At 37.0% G+C, this 22,075-nt stretch overlaps 1 protein-coding gene across 4 annotated transcripts in view; it reads right to left on the bottom strand.

Moving 5' to 3' along the window:
* Positions 1 to 22,075, bottom strand: part of LOC129779122 (putative uncharacterized protein DDB_G0271606) — a 634,240-nt gene that overhangs the window by 272,459 nt on the left and 339,706 nt on the right. The gene's annotated exons all lie outside the window — the stretch shown is intronic.

Here is a 22,075-nt window from a genome sequence, read left to right as displayed (position 1 = left end):
AGGTTGTGCAGTCCACTGATAATTCAACAAAAGCCAAAGGTTGTACCGCTCATGACAACTCTACACGAGCTGATGATTGCGCCGGCTAGTGACCATTCTATCCTGGATTCCTCGAGAAGACGCACCACACTAGATATGGGGTACAGACTAGGGGCGTTGCTGATTAATGGTCAGCTGCATCCCAATAGGAAGTATCCCGTGTCGGGCACAGGTACAGATCATTGAAGACAGCAACATCACAATTACGAAAACACTTGTAATACTAACCTCGAGTCAACCGCGAGTAATCGGTTACATATTGCTAACATAGTTATAAGGCAAACATTGTCGAAATATTGAACTCCCGGCCCCGTCAGGTTGACGCTTTGATGTTTGATGTTTCTCATTTGTTTCAACAGTAATTACAACTATTCAGAAGATTATTGAACATGTCACATAGGAAAGTTTTGAGCTTGATTACATACACTCTCCGAAAAGTATGTTTGTTTCCAGTAGAGCATTTGATCAATTTCACTCCGGTGATGGATTTGTCCCCGGATGACGGTATTGAATACGGTATAAAACAGCATAGCAATCACGCTTACCATTACATAACCGAAGCCGGCAATCGATTACTCATGATGATCTATTGTACAAACCCTTCACCTTATTGTTTTAATATTTTTTAATAATTTCATTTCGAGCGGTTATTACTGAATAAAAATTACTGAACATAAATATAAACGGTCCGTTCAAAAAATGACGGTTGGAAATTTCGCTTCAGTGTGTAGAATGAAACGAATGAACGTGAAGTGGAAGTGTGTACAAAGAAGAACAGATATTTTCTGTGTTTAGCATGAAAAGAGAGCAGCAATATATTGAGCCAGTGTGAGCAAGGTGCAACATGAAATGCGGTAGGTCCATTATTGAGTGACGATTTGTCAATGAGTACGACTCAGGATGGAATAACATGCGCACCCAGCGTGTCAATAAACCGATGCGAAAGACTCTGGGACAAAATTTAAGTTAAAATCAATTCGGAATATTTTTTTCCTGTACATCATTTCTATCATTTTTTTATTTCCACACCTCAACAATATCATTTCAAAAAACCATTCCAAAATAAAGCTGATTTGTGGTGCCCAGATTTAACTTAAAACATCAGTGATCGATTTACTATCTTCATGAAATTTCATAATACTGTCAGACCCGATTATATATGAGTTACAAATAAAATGAAGCTTAATAAAAACAGAGAATTCAGTAATTCAAGGGATTCACATTTCCAATCCAAGCGCAACTCAACATGAAAATCCAATTAAACCAAAATTGATTACCACCCCCATCAAAGGAAAAACTTGCATCGAACAATTTTCTCGAAGCGCACAGCACACCAAACACTCAATTGGGTAAATTCAATTCGTCCAGACCCGATGGCGTGTCCCAAAATAGTAACTCCCGCTAAAGTTTGATCGATACAATCCCTCGCGAGTAGTAGAATCGTTTCGTCAGTTTTCAAAACTCCATCCGGGAGGACCAAGAGAATTCAGCCCCAAATTTAGCCCGACGAAAGTACCTACCAGGCGTTTTTTCGAAACAAAACACATGCCCAAACGTGCCAGTAAGGCAAAGTGGGTCACTTCGCTGCACAGCCGTAACAGTAGTAACAGTTGGAAATCATAAATTGGCCAACACAGCTCGCGCGCATTATCGTCATCGGAGAGCTGATGATGACAGCGGGCTGCCGCTGCTACTGCCGGTAATCATCATTAGCCCTCGATCATAATTGGGTAATTGTAAAACTCAGAGCCCTCCGGGCTTAAGTGGTCATCATTAAGCAAGATCCACGGGGTGAGATTACGAAATTTATGAGTTAGCGCGGATATATTGAGAGCTTATCTCGAGATATTTTTGAGAAAAATAAACGAGTGCGAACGCATTAATTTCGTCAAATGACATTTCTCCGGCTGATGTTTGTCTTCGGATGTGATGAAATTGTTGAAAGAAGAAAGAATATTGAGGAAAAAAAAATTCACATAATGATTGTGACGTTGCACTGACAGGGCTTCATTTATCAACTGCGCTTCCCCCTTTTTGTTCGCCAACAAGTTTGTATAACGACAAGAAGAAGACGGGATCCCCTTTTTTTATGTATCAAACCATACTTCGGATGAGAGCGGTTTCCGGCTCTGTTCGTTTCCCTCACACTAATCCGGGTAATCTCTGCAGCTGTATTATTTCATCGACCAAAAAGTGTGTATCGAGGAAAAGTTTGCCCGTATTCCCCCGTAATCGGATTGAAAGAGCCCCAACTTGGATAGTACTGAAGCAACCTTCGAACGGATCTGGTTTGGTCCTCAAGGCTCAGGCTCAGACAGCCGGGCGTGTACACTCGGCGCTAATAATAGTAAAATAAATTACTCATTGTTCCCGCGTACATTGCCGCCGGAGTCATTCCGAATGTTACTGCTGGAAAAGATGGAACTTTATCGATACCGTAGAGAGGGCTAGAGCTGCTGGGGAAACATCTCCGCATGGAACCGCCCCAAACGCCGCTTATCAGCAGTTCGCTCATCTCGCTGTGGTTGACTGCATTTGGTCTGTGCTCTCGCTGATACATTTTGAAATACATTGGACGCGACCGTCGCACGCTTCCGCCGCTGCCATTGTTTCAACGCGGCTGCACCCGCATAGCATTGCACCGCGGGTTCACCATCACCACCATTATCGTAGAGGTGCGATATCGGATTATTGCTGACACTTACCTGGAAGAGAGATAAAATAGATGGAATGGCATGAGTTAAGTTGATAATGGTCAGTGGCGGCAATGAGTGGTATTCAAATGGTGCGGTGTAGATTTCCGGGATTTTACGTGCACATAGTTTAGATTGAGTTACTCAGTTAAATTGAAATTGGACGTTCCTATTGGAGGTATCGGTGGGTATAATTAAATCAGGCGCAGTTTAATTTATTTAGATTAGTTCGGTTTTCAAGGTGAAACACAGGATTTTGTTTCGAAGAGATATTGATGCTAGTTTAGAAGATGATCAACTTATAACGAGAGCAATTGGGACCTCTATGAATAAATAGGATATTCATGAAGTTATACAACAAATAGCTACCCATGAGATGTTCTGAAATAAATATATCAATCGCACCACATATTGATAGCTGTCCATGATAAAAGTGTGTGTTTTCATCTTAAGATCTTTGAAAAAAAATTCACACATCTTTAGCACGATGCAAATTTCGAGTATGTAAAATCGTACTCAAAACGCAAGGATGAGAACGTCATAAATTGAAAGTGTCTAGAACTAAAAGTTTCTGGTATAGCAGTAGTTTCTACCATAATGTAAGACAGCAGAAAGCAGCTTATGTAAAACAACATTGGTGAAAGCTTGTTCATTTCCGACACACTAAAAATGTCGAATGTTTTGCGACGGCGACAGTAAACGCAGCGCAACCAAACAGAACCATCTTCAGTTCTCAACCGAAAAACATAGCTCTCATCGGACCTTCTTCGCATCTGACTTTAAACGTACTAGACATTGATGCCACAATGCTCGAATTCGCGAAAACTGAATTGAAATTGAAATTGAGAAAAAAATAATAAATAATAAATTCCAAGTTAATTCTGTGCACCGGTGGCCGAGTGGTTAGCGTCTCACATTATCATGCCGGGTGTTCGGGTTCGATTCCCGTTCTGGCCGGGGGATTTTTCATCAAAGAAATTTCCTTCGACTTGCACTGTGGTCACGCGTATTCCAGAGCTTGCCCCTCGGAATACATTCAAGGAGAGTTATTTGGCTTAAGAAATCTCAACTATGTATTAATCACGCTAGTTAATGCATACGTTGAGACGGTAAAAGTTCCACAGGGAACGTTAACGCCAACCAAGAGAAGTTAATTCTGAACTTAAACCCATGGTGTTGGCGGATCGCAGTCTAAAGTGAGACTTTGAATTGAAGAGAGGTAGAGAGTGAGAAAAAGTTAAGGAAAAAGGGAGAGAGAGAAGAAAAGATAGGAAAAAAGAGAGAGAAGAAAATATAAAGAAAGTGAGAGAGAAAGAAAGAGAGAAGATAGGGAAAGAGAGAGAGAGAAAGAGAGATAGAGAGAGGAAGAGAGAGAAAGAGAGAGAAAGAGAGAGAAAGAGAGAGAAAGAGAAAGAGAGAGAAAGAGAAAGAGAGAGAGAGAGAAAGGGAGAGAGAGAGAGAAAGAGAGAGAAAGAGAGAGAGAGAGAGAGGAAGAGAAAGAGAGAGAGAGAGAGAGAGAGAGAGAGGAAGAGAAAGAGAGAGAGAGAGAGAGAGGAAGAGAAAGAGAGAGAGAGAGAGAGAGAGAGGAAGAGAAAGAGAGAGAGAGAGAGAGAAAGAGTAAGAGAAAGAGGAAGAGAAAGAGAGAGAGAGAGAGAAAGAGAGAGAAAGAGAAAGAGAGAGAAAGAGAAAGAGAGAGAGAGAGAGAGAAAGAGAGAGAGAAAAAAAGTGAGAGTGAAAGTGAGAGAAAAAGAGAGAGAGAGAGGAAAGAGTGTGAGAGAGAAAGAGAGAAAACGAGAAAGAGAGAAAAAGAGAAACAGAGAAAAAGAGAAAGAAAGGGTAAGAAAGAGATAGAGAAAGAGAGGGAAAGGAAGAAAGACAGAGAGATAGGAAGATATACAGAAAAAGGAAAAAGCAAAAGAGGGAATAAGAGAAAGAAAAAAAGAAAGAGGGAGAGAAAAGAGTGAAAAATAAAAAAAAAGAAAGAAAGAGAAACAAAAAGATAGAACGAATGAAAGAGAGTAAAAGAGATAAAGAGACAGAAAGAGAATAAGAGTAAGACAGAAAAAGCGCGAGAGAAAGAAAGAGAGCGAAAGAGTGAAATAAAGACAGAGGAAGAGAAAAAGATGGAGAGATGGAGAGACGAGAAGAGAGAGAGGGAAAAAAAGAGAGGGAGAGAATGAGAGACAGAGAGATAGCGAGACAGAAAGGAAAAGAAGGAGAGAAGAAGAGATAAAAAAAAGAGAGAAAAAGAGAAAGAAAAATAAGAGAGAAAAAGAAGAAATAAAAAAAGAGATAATAAGAGAGAGAAAAAGAGAGAGAAATAAGAAGAGAGAAGAAAAAAGAGAAATACAGAGAGGGTAAGAGAAAGGAAGATAGAGCGAGAAAAATAGAAAGAGAAAGAGGTGTTAAATGTTTGCAGTTCATTCTTTTCTAGCCTTGAAAAGGCAAATGTAGAAAACTTATCCTAAACCTAAACCTAAAAACCAGTTGGACGCCCTTGCCGCCGTCGCCGACTGGATACTAGCTGGATGACTGCCAAATTGTACTTGATGCAAAAAAAATCAAACCACATTGCAAAACAATTTATACCTGAGCAATAAAAAATGAAGAATGAAAAACGAGCAACGAAAAATGAGCAATATTTTCATTGCTTGCTTAATGGATGTAATGAGCAATGTAAATTGAGCACTTCAATGAGCAGTGAAAAATTAACAATTAAAATTGAGCAGTGACAAAAAAAGCAAATAAGAATGAACAACAAAAAGGAATACCAATGGAAAATAAGCAACGTAAACTGAGCCATGAAAAATAATCAATGAAAAATGAGCAATAAAAAATATATAATAAAGAAAAGCATTGAAAAATGAGCATTCAAAACCGAGAAAATAAGAATCGAGCAATAAAGTAATGAAAAATCAAAATTAGCAATAAAAACTGAAAAATGCGAAAAGAGTACGGAAAAATGAGCATCGAAAAATGAGCAATGAAAAATGAGCAATGGGAAATGAAAAACGAAAAATAAACAATGAATACCAAAATGAGAAAAGAAAATTGAACTATGTAAAATGGGCATTGAAGAATGGGCAATGAAAAAAAAAACTAAAAAAATAAAAATGAGCAACGATAAAAGAGAAATGAAAATTGAGTCACGGAAAATAAGCAATGGAAAATCAGCAATGATAATTGAGCAATGAAGAATGAGGAAAGAAAAAAGATTCATGGAAAATGATCAATGAAAATCGAGCACTGGAAAATTAGCAATGAAAAATAAGCGCTCAAAAGTGGAAGATGAAAAATGAGTAATAGAAAAAAGGGGCTATAAAATATGGACAATAAAACATCAATTATAAAAATGAGCGATGAAACATGATCTTTACAACATGAGAATGGAAGAATAAACAATGAAAAATGAGCAACGAGAAATTAATTGAGAATTATGCAACGAAAAAGTAGCATTAAAAAATTGCCAGCATAGTAAGCAATGAAAATGACAAATAAAAAATTGAAAACTAATAAAAAATAATGGTAAAGGAATAACGGAGACAGTTCCATATAGAAACAAAAAAGGGATTAAACCGGTGAAAGATGCAAGAGAAAGTAAGTGAAAAAGAATGGGACGAAAGAGAAGACGTGAATGAAACAAAAAAAAAATCGCTTCTTAGCTATACTTCACTGTCACATACTGTCGTAATTAAGGATTCCTAGCTTTATCAATTAACAACCTCTCTCCTATATATCGTTCAACAAATATCCAAAAATATTTGCTTTCTCTACGAAACGTTTGCTCTATTTTTTGTGGTCCGCACATCACTTAAGAAAAGATCAAGTTGATGGGTGAATATTCAACATTATTTGAATAAAATAATCAATTGAAACTAAGTTCGCCGGATCTGTTAGTTCATGATAAATAATCTTAAAAAAACTGATTTTTTTGTAGATCAACTATACTAATATGAAAGCGACTACTCTCGTATAGAGCATGAATTCAAAAAGCGCGCTGATGTGAAAACCCAAATTTGACAGGTACAATAAGTTTCCATAGGCTTGACGATCCTGATTCGAAACGACTCTGGATTCGAATTTTAATGTCAAATTCCTGATATAGTTTCCAAAAAACACGAAAACTGGATCTAAAATCGAAAGTTTAAAGGGAGAGTGTACTATTCACGGTTGAATCGTTGAATCGCAAACGAACAAAAACGTTACAAGTAATTCTACTTTGGGAAAAAAAAACATTTCACTGAAACTCTGAAAAAAAAAGAAAATGTCAAAAGATAGAAAAGGAAAAAAAACAGAAAAATGAAAGATGATTGGAAATATACAACGATTGGAAATGATTGGAAGTAATACAACGGTCAAAAAAAATAAAATGAGGAAAAAACCAATACAAAAAAATTAGAAGACATATTTCAAAAAGATCAAAAAATAAGATCAAAATGATTGAAATAAAACAAAGAGGCAGCAGCAGGAAAGAAGAAGGATACAGAAGCAAAAAGGAAAATAGAAGGAGTATATAAAAAAACTGATTCATGGTTGTATTTCGCCAACACATTGTTATTAAGGATGTTTCGCTCTCGAAGAGCCAGATAATAGTTTACAGAAAAGCAAATTTCGATTTGTTAGGATTTTTATCCAGACTATTTCTTGCCATTCTCTAAGCCTAAAATTCAATGCCAGATTCTTGATTCAGATCCACTTTTTCCGATTTTCAATATCGAAATCTCATTTGGATACTAATAACAAAAACTACGTTTAGAAGGCGAACTTCATTCATGCCACCCTCAGGAGTTTATCTAAGCTACTCTCGAAAAAGATGAGTAAGAATTGCTAAATGTTATCGAAAAGTATCTAGCTTTTATAGTATTAAAACTAGCGATCAAAATTATACCGAAGGTAACATCCATTTCTCAGTGAAGCCAAAATCATGTAATCTCCACGTGCCGCCAAAAAGATGCACTCCAATAAGCGAAACAACCTCGACAACAACAACATGGCAAGTCAGACGGAAAGTTTCTCAATTTGAATTGAAAAATACGCGATTACAATCTTAATCTCACTTCATCCCCCTCGCCCTTCATCCGCTATCACTCCTTCCTTGCAGAGCCAAAAAGATATATATGGGCTGTTCGTACACGCATCGTGTGACGGTCATACCCATTTCATTTCATGCAAACTGCGACCTCGCAATCATACGTGAATACCTCCTACTACTCCTCGGAAAAGAGGAGCCCCTGGTGCACCGGGCCAGGAGAAACGAGATTTATCACAGCTGTCTCCAAATCGTTCTGTTTTGGAAAAACACAGAATGAGATCATACGCAGTCGGTTCCTTTCCAGCAGGATGGGAAGAAGGGAGAGACCAGAGCAAGAACCGTCGTAAACTACATACCCTTACCCTTTCGTACCCAGTTTGGCAGCAAGGCTGGTTCATTCAGATTTACTTCTTTAAATATCCCCCAAGAAACGCCCTCCCGTCTGCGGTACCGTTGCACATCCGCAACTCTGTGCAACCGTAATCCGACAAGCGACGACAACACAACTTCGGAACACGAACCCGGAGTAAGAGAACACGGGAGGTAGTATATTGTTCCCCACTCAGGGGTTCTAAAGCGCACGGTTTGGTGTGCAGCACATTGCAGAACAGAACTGTTAGAACTGACGACATTGTCCCATTGCACACGTAAACAACGTTGACGACGACGACGACGACAAGAATCTCTCGGATGCTGCAACTAGAGATGCGGGAGATGCGAGGAGGAGTCGCGAATGGAAGTGTTTTTGAGTGTGTAATGAGTGAATAATGAAATCTTGCGCGAAACCGTAGGAAGCGTGGAAGCGCGAGGGACGAAGTCCTCCGCCGTGAGATATTGAACCGGAGACAACCCTCGAGGATGGGCACGAAAGAACATGAGCAGTGCGCGCGCGACCTACGCATCTCCAGCTATATTTATACGTGCTCTCGTATCATATGCATCGCAAGGGGCTGCACCAACACACTTTGGTGGGTGATAAATAACAAGCGAGAGATAGAGAACGACAACAGAACGGTTTGAGGACATTGGAAATGTTTTTCCTCTGGAATGAGGATTGTAGGCTATTTGGTTTTTGTTTCACATTTTTTATGCCTCTACTGGGAATTCTTGACTGTGACTTTTCTGTCGCAACTCAGTGGTTGTGAGGATGGAGTTGTCTTCCGATGATTGATGACAATACCTTAAAACTGTGAACATATTAATGTCGAAACAAAAAGGTAACTGATAGAAATAATAGTCCAGATAAAAGCTGTATCTATTCGCGGATTACATGATTGAGATTCAAGCGAACTGATAGACCTTCAATATTATGTCCCAACTTCACTGAGATAAGCAGATGATTTGGGTTGAAGTTCACACAGTTACCAAGAAACCGTTTTTACCGCTTTAAATAGAGAAAAATGTTTGCTGGTGCCATATCAGGAGAATACTGTGGTTGCTGTTGAGAATTTATTTTACAAATCTGACCTCCTTCGAGAAAATTGGTCTCTCAAATGTAGATAATATTTCTATTATTTGCCTTCTTATTTTCTGAAAGAATCTCGAGCGCAAGGCTTGCAGCCTTGGTATGTTGGAATAACAGTGTTTGTACTATTCGAATTAATGTCAAAAACAAATCGTCCCAAGACGAAACCGTACCAACTTTTGACGGCGATTGTATTTATACTCTTAGATTATTGGACAGTAATAATTCATTCGCCTAACGTCTGAAATTGAGTGTCGGATTCAGGACTATTTTTGAAGCCATCATGCGTCATGCGACTTTAAAGAAAATTTAGCAAAATAAAAGCTAATGTTGTCGAGTAGTTCGGAATTTCAGCGTTTTACGACAGAATTACTGTGGAATTTTTGTGAAATCTGTATTTTATCCTCGGTGAATTCTAAAATTGAATCTGAGTTGGATAATTAATAAATGGATAAACTGAAATTCAATCTAAATTGAATCTTTAACGATTTTTTATTAAATTTTTTTTTGAATCTACGTTCAATTCTAGTCCAATTTTTGTCGAATCTTTTTTGAGTACTTGTCTTTGTTGAATCTCTTTTGATTTATTTTATGAATCTATGTAGAATCTTTGTGGAATATTTGTAAAATATTCGTGGACTCTTTGTTGAATCTGTCGCATTTTAATCAATCTTTGTAGACTTTTTGTTGAACCTTTATTGAATCCCTTTTTACTTCTTACTACATCTTTGATGTGGAATTTTTACTCAGTCTTTGATGAATCTTTATTGGCTCTGTATGAAATATTTAGCATCTTTGCCGAATCGTGGTTGAATACTTAGGAAATTTTTGTTGAATCCTGGTCGAATCTCTTCCAAATCTTTTTTGATACTCTTTTGAATATTTGTCAAATCTTTGTGGAATCTTCGCCGAATCTTTGATGTATCTTTGTTGCATCTTTGGCGAATCTGTACTGAAATCTTTTTGAATCATTGCCGAATCTGTATTGTATATTTGTTGAAAATTCGTTGATTTCTTGTGAAATCTTTGTAAAACCTTTGGATTTTTACTGAATCTTCGTTGAATCCGTGTTGAATCCTTGTGGGAAGTTTGTAGAATCTTTATTGAATCTTTGTGGAATCTTGTTTCATATTTCATGAATATTGTTTAATAATCAATGAATCTTTGTTAAATCTATTATGAGTCTCATATTGAATCTTTATTGAAACTTTGGAAAAATAGTATTCTCTACCGAACTTTTGTTGACACTCTGTTGAATGTTTTCTACTCTTTATAGAATGTCTGTTGATTTTTTGTTGAGTCTTTGTAAAATCTCAGTCGAATCTTCGATAAATGAAACGATAAATGAATACATTGAATAATTGGTGGGATCTTTGTTAAATCTTTGAGGAATATTTCTGAATTTCTCTTAAATCTTTGTTGAATATGTGTTGAAGCCTTGTATAATTGTTTGTGAAATCTTCGTTCAATTCTTATATCTCCGCTGAATTTCAATGAATCTTTGTAGACTCTGTTGAATCCTTATTTTCTCTTTTAAGAATCACACCTTCGCCGAATCTGTGTAGAGTCCTTGGAATCTTAATTTTTAATTATAAATATTGGTGAAGTGTTTGTGAAACCTTCGTTGAATCATTGGAGAATCTCTGTCGAATATTTAATGGATCTTTGTTAATAGTCTTTGTAGAATATTTGTTGAATCTTCATTGAATTTTGTGGAAACTTGAATCAGTTGAATTTTTGTTTGAGCAATGAGCAACCTCGAAAGACCAGATCATTTTCAGGCAAAACATCCTAAAATTGTATAAACGAATTGGAATCTTCGTTAAATTTACTGAAATGTAGTGAATTCATCGAATTCTCATCTTTGCCGAATCTTTGAAGAATCTCTGTTGAATCTCTGTTGAATCATTATTGAATTCAATGAACATCCCCAAAAGACCTGTGCTCTTTTCAGGCAAAAAATCCGTAAATTGTCTAAAAGAATTGTTAAATTCTGAGGAAAATCTTTCAAATCTTTAATGGATTTTGATGAATATTCGTTGAATCATTTGTGAAGTGTTAATAATAATTTGTTTTTGTTGAACCTTGTTGAATATTTATTGAATGATTGTTAAATTCTGTTTTATATCATCATTGAAAATGTTTCAAAAATATGACGAATCATCAAACTGCACTGCACTGCACTTATCCATTCATTTTTAAATTGTTTTGTAACTTTGGCAGCTGCGAGGAGAATAATTTCGCTGAGAGAAAACGTAATAAAATAACAGAATTTCAATGGGTGTAAGTATGAATTCATTCTTTGAAATACAGGAATACTTACATTTTTGAATTCGACAGTACTTAGTGTCAATTATCGAACGCATTGTTCGGAATACCGTTGGACCAGAAAATTTGAGCAATTTTTCTAGCATTGAAAATATTGAATTTTATTCCAGATCTATATCGTTTGTGGAAAGTGCTATTGAACAACTCTGTTTAAAAAGAAAGTACAGTGGAGTGAGATTGGTTCGTATGCCAAGTTACTGAATGGCACATGGCTTAGAAGACGGAGACATCGAGCATCGAAAAAAACGTAATAGCAGTATTTCGAAATACTGCTAGAAATTATTATGATTATTGATATAAATCGATTGGAAATATTTTACAAAAAAAATTTTTTCTTGAAATAAACTGTTGAATAACTGTGATATGTCAAGCATTATCTAGACGAAATCCTACGTTTTAAATAGTCCCTTCTGTTCTTCCCAACGGTGCCCTCCAAAAAAAAAATAACGTAGCCGCGACCATAATTTTTTGTTTTTTGTTTGAAAATGTATTATAAGAATATGCACAAAGCAAGCTCAGTGCAGAGCTCTAACTAACGGGCAGATACAAAGTCTAAGAAAAAATATTAACTACACTCCGCAAGTATAAATGAAACTTCATTTGCGATTTCAGCCCTACTTCCGCTCCAGCCATCAAGCAGCCAACAACACACACACACACACATATTTTGGACGACGCAAAGTTTGAGAGCGAATTCGCTACGATAGTCTGCGTTGTTAATGTCACGTCTCACTGCAATTCTGATCTTTTCTCCAATTTATAATCCAAAATCAGAGCTGGAGTCTCGATGAAAAAATGAACCGCGTCGGTTTCATGCCTTTAGGTGGAGAGTATTTGTGTATAATTGAATCACACGTACGCATTGTTGTTTTTATGCGTTGTTAAAGGTAGATTGTCCGTGAATTACTTGTGACCGCGTTGTCAGGCGCGAAAATGATCGCTGTAACATTTTTTGATTTTGATATTCCAGGAGAAGAGGTATGTTCGTGATGCATACTGAGTCCACTAAGTGCACGAGGATTATTATTACCATCACAGTCGTGTTCTGGAGACAACCACCTATAATTTTTGTTATTAAATAATTATTAGAGATGAATACTATATGTACGAGTATTATGAGAATCCGAAACGCAAAAAAAGTTTGGATGAAGTCATATGAACCCGATCTATTACAGTCAAATAAAATATAAGGTTATGCATATTTTGGACAATCATTTGATTTTCCTCACAAATATCTTTATTTTCAGTCAAAGGGCGGAGTCTCGACAGTCTCAACTTGAAGCATAAGAAAAAGAGCATACCAAACTAAGTATAGTGTCTATGTTTTACCAATGTGAAAAAAACCATTAAGTTTTCACCATAGTCAACCCATTCACCATTCATCCATAGTCAACCCATTATTTGAAACCATTATAGGTTTTTAATAGGTCATAATTAAATTTCCGAACATGATGAAAGCGAACGAAGTTCATTACGTAGTTCGGTTCATCGTTATCTTCATCCATATAACGATCATTCCAAATTTGTATAGCAAACATTTCGTTCAAAAGTTCCCGATATCGACCTGATATTCTTCTCAAAAATACCCATTACCCATCGATTCGAACCGCGGCGCTTCTTTTATGGTAATTCTCAATATCTATCTATCCGGACCCACCCGAGCTTCCATCGATTATTATTTTAGGACATGTCATCATCTTCAGCTACAAACCGACACCGCAGCAGCAGTAAACAACACACAGAAGCATCATTCGCTTCACTAGAATCGTGGATAGATGACGACGACAACGACGATGTGTACTTAAATGGCGATATCTCGGCAAAAGCGCCTCCTTTGGCTGCTGACAGGCAAACGGTGCACTCATCGGATGGGACTATCATCTTGTCTAAACGCGATGATTCAGCTGCTTGCTGCCGGCAGCTCCGGGGGTCCCTGCCGTCACCACCTCTCCTCTTATGGCCACATTTTCGGATACCGCGCCAAAGGAAACATTTGTCAGCCGTGACATATGCATGATAAAATTGACAAATTCTCTGCGACCGTGCGGCGCTTATCGCGATGACCAACATTTTGAAGAGTGGCCGCCATGTTCTCGAAAAAATGTGCACTCTCGAAATCCAATTCCGCACTGCGATCATCAAATGCTCAGGTATGGACACTGTGAGTACACTGACTGAAAGGAACAGCTGATGGGTTCTCCCCTTCACGTGAAGATGTCGTAATCTCTCGTTATGGGCGGTGCATTTTTCAATTTACCCACCGCTTCAGGCCGCTCCGGGTGCACACAGAATGTGACATTTTGTATGTACCACAACACGCCACTCTTACACGAAACCTTCGTCGCCAGAGATACGACTAATTTCAGCTGCCCCGGTTGTCACTTGTCAGTTTATCTTTTTGAGGTTAGATGTGGCAGCAGAAGAAGCCGAAGAATGCCACTTAGGAATGTGTCCGACGTCGATTGATGAAGATATGTAAATCTGTTTCTTACGCATTGAAGCATTCTGTCAGAATCGGCTGTCGGCGATGATGTGTTTAGGTAATGTGATGCCGTTATCACTACCCACTCGCTCGCTGTGACTCTCAACCATCATAGCTTGCCACATGTTGCCCCAATTGTGGGAGTAAATATTGATTTCTACGCTCGACAAAACAAGAAAGTGCCAATAAAACAACTGCTCGAGAACCATGAAACCGAAATGGTCTCCTGCTCCATCTCGGGAATCGGAATTGAGAATCAATTGCCCGAAGGGATTTCCTCACCCGACTCTGTTATGTTTATTGTCTCCAATCAAATCGATTTCCATCACATGGTTCGTTTAAACGGGCTGTCGTACGAAGAAAGAGGAAAGGAAGAGATCAAGGAGGGTCAGGGACACAATTCATTGCCGTTGTCGTTCTGAACCATCCTTCTTATGGTATGCAAGAGCCTGTGTTCTTGTGGTCATTGGAATTTTCCGTACCAGGATAGAGATGTCAAGACATCAATGAGACAATATTCTGCCATAGTTTACAGCCTTCCCGCAACTTCTTCTCTGCTCTCTGGATGTGTTCGCCTATGGTCTTCCTAGGGTAAACTTATTCGATTCGATATTTGATTATTGACACGTTCCTTTTTTTACTTCTATACTTCAAGCCTGGCTCGTATCGAGTGGCTGCCTGCCGATGGCTTGATCTCCCAGAAAGCTGGCAGACCAAAATAATTGAATCTATCAAGCTTAAACCATATTCCGATGCTTCTTCTGCTCGTCGAGAAAGAGAGTGAATTTTCTGTTCCACTTGGCATCCGTCGCCGCCGGGCCCTGGAAACCAATCTTCTTCGAAGTGACATAATACATAATACGATTGCGGGGCTGACCTTTTGTTTGGGCCCAAAGCCGTAATCGAGTTCGATTTGAGACGAACAACAGGCGGATGCGCGCGCCTCAACATGCCGCAGGCAACTTGCCCCACCAAAGTCTCCCCTTTTGCCTTCATTTGCCTCCGTCCTCCGCGCACAGAAGGTGCGAAGCGAACCAAATGGAAACATTAAAATTTAAATTAACATTAATATTTATTGATGTGTTAATATTCTCCAAGTGTTTGCGTGCGCATCGATTGGAGAACGAGGGGATTATTAATGACCTTGACCGGTCGACGCCTCCGCAGGACTAAGCACAAACGCGCCCGAAACGCGCTGTTGACATCGATTAATTGTGGATATGATGTAGTGCATCCTCAATTGACCTCACACACTGTCTGAATGTGAGAGAAAGGGATGGTCTCAATAGCATTGACCCACGCGTTCGGTTCAGCTTGATTTATGAGTTTCTGTTGTTTTTTTCGTCAATCAACTCACAATTTAGAAAGGATACTTTTTCGATTTGCGACGCACAATTGTCGGCGCTACGCATATTGTCGGTTTGGTCTCACCGTCACGTTGAGCTATTCTTCATTGATCGAGCGTGAAATTCTCTAGCAAACATCTTTCAATTTCACGCCTCTTCAAATAGAAGTTCTGTCTATACTTATTTTAATTATTGTCTTGAAACATTCTGTACCCGGTATATTTTCGCCAAACTTTTTCTTTCAAGAAAAATGGACCAATGGTTCCACTGACTCATAAAACACACCAAACGTCATTTTATGCCAACTCGTCTTAAGAATTGGCAGCACCATCTCAGGTAAAGGGTGTGTCACATCAAATTGCATCACGGAAAAAACGCTGTAGAAATTTATTTTTTAGGAATTATATCTTCAGCTTTCGCTTATAATCAGATAAGAGTGTATAGATCACGTTGACCATGCTTCACTGTCAATTTTTCGTAAATTTGGAAAAATGTCGTCGAACGAAAAAGAGCGTCGTGAATTAATCCTGTGCACTCATTTCGAGAATCCGGAGTTGTCACATCGGGACATCGGTAAGATGCTGGGAATCGTCCAATCCACGGTCAGCAGAGTACTAAAACGATACTTCGAGAACCTAACCATCGACCGGAAGGTGAAGAACGGCAAAAATGGATGCTCCGTCAGTGAAAAAGATCACAAGCGCGTAGTTAAGCAGTTTAGACGTGATCCGAGAAGTTCGGTCCGGGATGTCGCCAATAAGCTGAATTTGTCAAGTTCATTCGTCCAGCGGACCAAGCAGCGGGAGGGCCTGCGTATATACAAGGTTCAGAAGGCTCCTAACCGCGACGAAAGGCAAAATATGGTGGGGAAGACGCGAAAAGCTCGGAAGCTGTACACCGAAATGCTGACGAAGCCGCATTGCCTGGTAATGGATGACGAAACCTACGTCAAAGCGGACTTTCGTTAGCTGCCGGGCCTGTTGTTCTTCTCCGCAGAGGACAAATTCAGTGTTCCGGAGGAGATTCGCAAGCAGAAACTATCCAAGTTTGCCAAAAAGTACATGGTGTGGCAAGCGATCTGCTCTTGCGGAAAGCGGAGCGCCCCCTTCGTGATGACCGGCACGGTAAACGGGCAGGTTTACCTTAAGGAGTGCCTACAGAAGCGCTTACTACCACTATTGAAGCAGCACGAGGGCCTGACCATCTTCTGGCCGGATCTCGCTTCGTGCCACTATTCAAAGGACGTGTTGGAGTGGTACGAAGCCAACGGGGTCACCTTCGTGCCAAAGGAAATGAACCCGCCCAACGCGCCGGAGCTTCGCCCAATAGAGAAATATTGGGCGATTATGAAGCAGGCCCTCCGGAAGAACCCAAAAGTTGTCAAATCGGAGGCGGACTTCAAGAGAAAATGGATTTCTGTTCAAAAAAAACTACAACCTGACGTTGTACAGAACCTTATGGACGGGGTAAAGAGGAAGGTGCGAGCATACGGGCTTGGGCTCGAAGTATGAATAAAAAGAAAATGCCAAAAGTTGTTTAATAGTTTTTATTTTACTGTCTAAAATTTTCAAAAGGATCGGTCTACTGGGCGAATTTCTACAGGGTTTTTTCCGTGATGCAATTTGATGTGACACACCCTTTAGTAGTGAAACGTTGTGGGTATAAACACATGAGTTATTTAAGTAACTTTGTATACTCCAAATATTCGAAAAAGAATTAGACTACTTTTTGAAATTAGCTACAATTTTTTTCTGAATTTTTTACAAATAATTATAGCTCAAAAACTAAGAAACCTACAAAATTCTGGTCAAATAATAACCGTAAGAAAATTGTTAAAATTTTCATGAAAAAATATAAAAATTTACTGAAAACAAATTCGCTGAAAAATAAAAAAAAATCATTTAAAATTATTTTTTTAATTTTCAAACTAATATTATGATTTATGCCCTTATGATTTCCAACAAGTCGTCCATATATTGAAAGATGGGCACTTTTACAGGGAAAAAGTTTTTCTAACAACAATTTTTTCATGGTTTCTATGAAAAAATTATAACTAATCTTTATTTTGTTTAAAGTTTTAGATCCTTTTAAAATATAAGCATTTGTCGAAGACGTCAACTTTCTATCTTCTGTAGTTTTTGGAATATAAGTGTCTTATATTTGCTTTATACTTTTATTCAAAAAGGGTTTTATTCATTTCTCGTCACTCCACGCGTGCATCCGCGTCGAGTGTCATACAAGAACTGTCTTAATGCTAGTTACATGTGTCTTAAGCTAACTTAGCCAACAGTTTGTGGAGAGTTTCATTGGGAGGAGCCAAGTCGATTTCAAAGGGGAATAGCCAATCAATCGAATGCAGTGTTCGATGTGAATGGTGTCAAGAAATAAAATTGCTTACTGCGCTCATAAGCGCGCATATCGATTTCATGGGAAATCGTAAAGTGTCACGACGACTTTGTGTACGGTCGCGTATTTAATCAGAATAGAACTGGGTTTGTTTTGGTTTCTGGTTTATTGCCTTTAGCTGCGCGCGACATGATGTAAGGGTGCATTCATATCGCCCGCGCATGTTGGCATGGACGAATGTGGGAGAAAAACAATTAACGAAATAATGCAGTTGCGCTTGAGGAATGTTTCGTGGGAATCGTAAATTGAAGTGACCACGCATGAGTCATTTATTTTGAAACAATCAACTGCTTATGAGGAGAAGGATAATTTGTATATTGGGAGTTTTAAGATGGACTTTGGAACGGGGTTTGAAATCATACTACACCATCCCTCTTTAAGAGAATGATGTAATGCAATGGAATCATTCTTAGTATTCAGATTATGGATTAATTATTCCTTGGCTTCTCTCAATGTTACAAATATTTTATAGACTTTTTATAGGTTTCTAAACTTTTATTTTCCAAAGCTGTTGGTATATTGTAAACAATGGTATGTGGTTTTGTATAATATTGGTAATTTGATATATTTCTAAAGATTTCTATAAATAATTGTAATATAATTGGTTTTTGCGAATGAAGTAACTTCTCTAAAAATGAATGTTGTTTGATTCTATATTTTTATCAATCTGTTTTTGTGTACTGTCTGTGTATGTTCTGTTTTGGGGTTCTGAATCCTGCAGTTTGTATCTAGTATTTCTTGAACTATATATGGTCCGTCATAGAATGGATCAAGTTTTCTTCTGTTTTCTATTTTTAGATAAACTTTGTCGTTTACTGTTAAATGAATTGGATTAATGACATTTTCTGAGTTTTTTGCTCTTTGAATTTTCTGCTCAATTAATTTGGTTCTTGCTATTTCATTAGATCGTTGTAATTTAAATTTTAGTTCTTTACTATATTGTTCAAAATTATATATTGGTTCAGTTCCTTTTTCAAATAATTCTTGTGGTAATTTAGCTTTAGTTCCAAAAATTAATTCATGAGGGGTAAATTCATGTTGTGAATGTGGGGTTGTGTTATAATTGAAAGCATAGAATTTTAACCATTCATCCCAATCCGATTGATGTTCGTTAACGAAAGATCTCAGGTATTCATTTAAACATCTGTGATTTCTCTCCAAAGAACCAATCGTCTGAGGGTGATAGGCTGTACTAAATTTTTGTTCAATTTTAAGCATTTCACAGATCTGTTCAAAGACTTCGTTATTATACTCAGTTCCTTGATCAGAACGTAAAGTTAAAAATGTTCCGTAAGTTAAAATAAAATTGTCTACTAATGCTTTAGCAATTACGTTTGCTTCTTTAGTAGGTACTGGAATTAATACGACATATTTCGTTAAATCGCATTGAATACTAACTACATATCTATTGTTGTTGTTACTTTTTGGTAATGGTCCAACTGTATCTATTGAAATACTTTCGAATGGGTGATTTGGTGTTGTAGTAACTACTTGTTTTTCTTTTGTATGCTTTATGACTTTGTTTCGTTTGCATAATTCACAGGCCTTGATGAATTCTGCAATCGATCTTTTCATATTGCTCCAATTATACACTTCTCTAATTTGAAGGTACAACTTATGTTGACCAATGTGACCTCCTGTAGGGGTGTTATGGTAATCATTCAATACTTTTTGGATGTCTTTTATTTTTGTTAAAAACATTGGTGGATTGTAAATAATAATTTCTATTGAATACACTTGAGTATTCGCTAATATTTTAAAGTTTTCAATTGATATCATTTTAAATATTTCGTCTTTTGTCGACAGCGCTAATTTCTTTTGGTTCATTTTAATCATTGTTCCTTCTATTTTCAGAAGTGCAGATTCTAATGTCTGACTTCCATGTAAAATTTGTTGATGCACTTGGGCAATAATTTTATTGTTTTTCTTTAAATAAAATATCATTCCATATTTGTCGACGCGTGTTTCGAGTTTAATTAATTTCTTCGTTTCTGATGGATTATTTGTCATGTACGTAGAGAAGTGATCAGTTTCTCGTGGTACAGAAATTTGATTATCAGATGTTTTCATATTTGAATTATTTTTCGAATTACGAGTCATCGCTCTTGTGCTTACTCCTAATATATTTAAATTTTTTAATTCATCAGAGGAGGTTACTATTCTTGATAAAGCATCTGCTCCTACATTTGATTTTCCTGCTATGTATTCAATTGTAAAGTCATATTCTTCTAAATCAAGACGCATTCTAGTTAATTTTGAAGTTGGATTTTTCATACCGAATAAGAAAACTAACGGTCTATGATCCGTTTGTACTAAAAATTTTCTACCGTACAGGTAAGGTTTGAAGTAATTAATAGCCCAATGTATGGCTGTTAATTCTTTTAGAATCACTGGTTTATTCTTTTCACCAGGTGTAAAAGTTTTGCTTGCAAAAGCTATTGGTAAATTTCCATGTTGTGTTTGTTGAGACAATACAGCTCCACAACCTATATCTGAAGCATCTGTTGTTAATATAAATTGCTTCGTAAAATCTGGATATTGTAATAATCTTGGTGACATTAATGAATTTCTTAGGGTGTTGAATGCATTTTGACAACTATTGGTCCATATAAATTGTGAATTTTTCTTCAATAGTTGATTAAGGGGATTTGCTATTAATGCAAAATTTGGTACGAATTTACGATAATAATTACAAAATGCAACGAATCTTCTAACTTCGTCTGCATTTTTAGGAACTGGATAATTTTGAATAGTTGAAAATTTGGAATCATCTGGTAACATGCCATATTCTGTTATTTTATGACCTAGAAAGGTAACTTCAGTGCTAAAAAATTTGCATTTCTGCGCATTTAGCTTCAAATTGTAATATCTTAATCTTTCAAAAACTTGATTTAGATTTGAAATATGATGGTTTACAGAACATCCTACGACTATAATATCGTCGATGTAAATGAAAGCTAATTCTGGGGTTAAACCAGCCATTGCAATTGTCATCATACGTTGAAAACTGTTTGGACTTATATTCAATCCAAACGGTAATCTTGTATATTGATAATGTCCGTTTTGTGTTGAAAATGCCGTAAATTTTCTAGACTCATTGTCCAAAGGTATTTGATGAAAACCTGACATGAGATCTAATGTTGAAAAATATTTTGCTCTGCCAAGTTGATCTAAAATATCGTCAATTCTTGGTAGAGGAAATTTGTCTGCTAAAATTTTTTTATTTAGTTGTCTAAAATCAACGACTAAACGCCATTTTTTGTCATTATTTTGGGATTTTTTCGGTACTAGAAGTATAGGAGAGTTGTATGGTGAAACTGAAGGTTCCACTATATTACTCTCTAACATTTTGTTTACCTGTTGATTAATTTCGGTTTGTTGCGCATGAATCGTCTTGTAATTAGGAATATATACAGGAACTTTATCACTTAGAACAATGTTCTGTGAATAGAAATTGTTTTGAGTAACATCCTCCTCTGGAAGACAAAATATGTCTTGATAATCATTAATTAATTTTTTAAATTTATCTTTAGCATATGGAGGAATTTTGTCCGTGTTTATGCTTTTAAAAATCTCTTCGGATCTCTTATTATTAATATTTTTGGTATTTACATTAAGAATAGAATAATCGTTTAAAATACTTAATGTAGGCTTAAATTTAGAATAATGTATGTACAAAGGTTTATTCGTAGTATTTACAAATTTTACATAAGGCTTTAAAGGTGAAATTATAGTGTTACCACAGAAAACTCCTGGGTAAATTTCTTCTGAATGGACTACCATATCCTCTCTAATGTTTAAATATGGTATCCTTCTGATAACTTCACTACGACTTGGTAGCATGAAGCCTTCATTTAAGTTGTCTTCTATTGGTACTGAAATTTGTATATTGGCTATATTAAATGTAAGTAGCCAATGTTCATAATCTATTAAACATTTATAATTTATTAAAAAATCTCGACCTAGAATACCATCAGCCGTAATTGGTAAGTCTGCGGTAACTAGGTGAAAATCGTGATTTAAAGTTAATGTATTATTAAAGCATAAAGATGTATTTGTTAAACCTAATGTTTCTACACTATTTTCCGTAATGCCGGTTAATTTAATCTTATTGTTAGTATTTACATGTTGATTTGGGAGAATATTTCGTGCTTTGAACAACGAAATATCTGCACCGGTGTCAATGATCAAGTTGCATATTTTATTTCCAGTCATGTGCACTTTGACTTGGATAAAATTTGATGCATTTAAATTTAATGTCAAAATCGGTATGCCTGTCCGTAA

Source organism: Toxorhynchites rutilus, chromosome 3, assembly GCF_029784135.1.
Source record: "Toxorhynchites rutilus septentrionalis strain SRP chromosome 3, ASM2978413v1, whole genome shotgun sequence".
NCBI lineage: Eukaryota > Metazoa > Arthropoda > Insecta > Diptera > Culicidae > Toxorhynchites > Toxorhynchites rutilus.
Note: the sequence above shows the minus strand (reverse complement) of the source record. Positions and strands in the feature narration are given on the sequence as shown.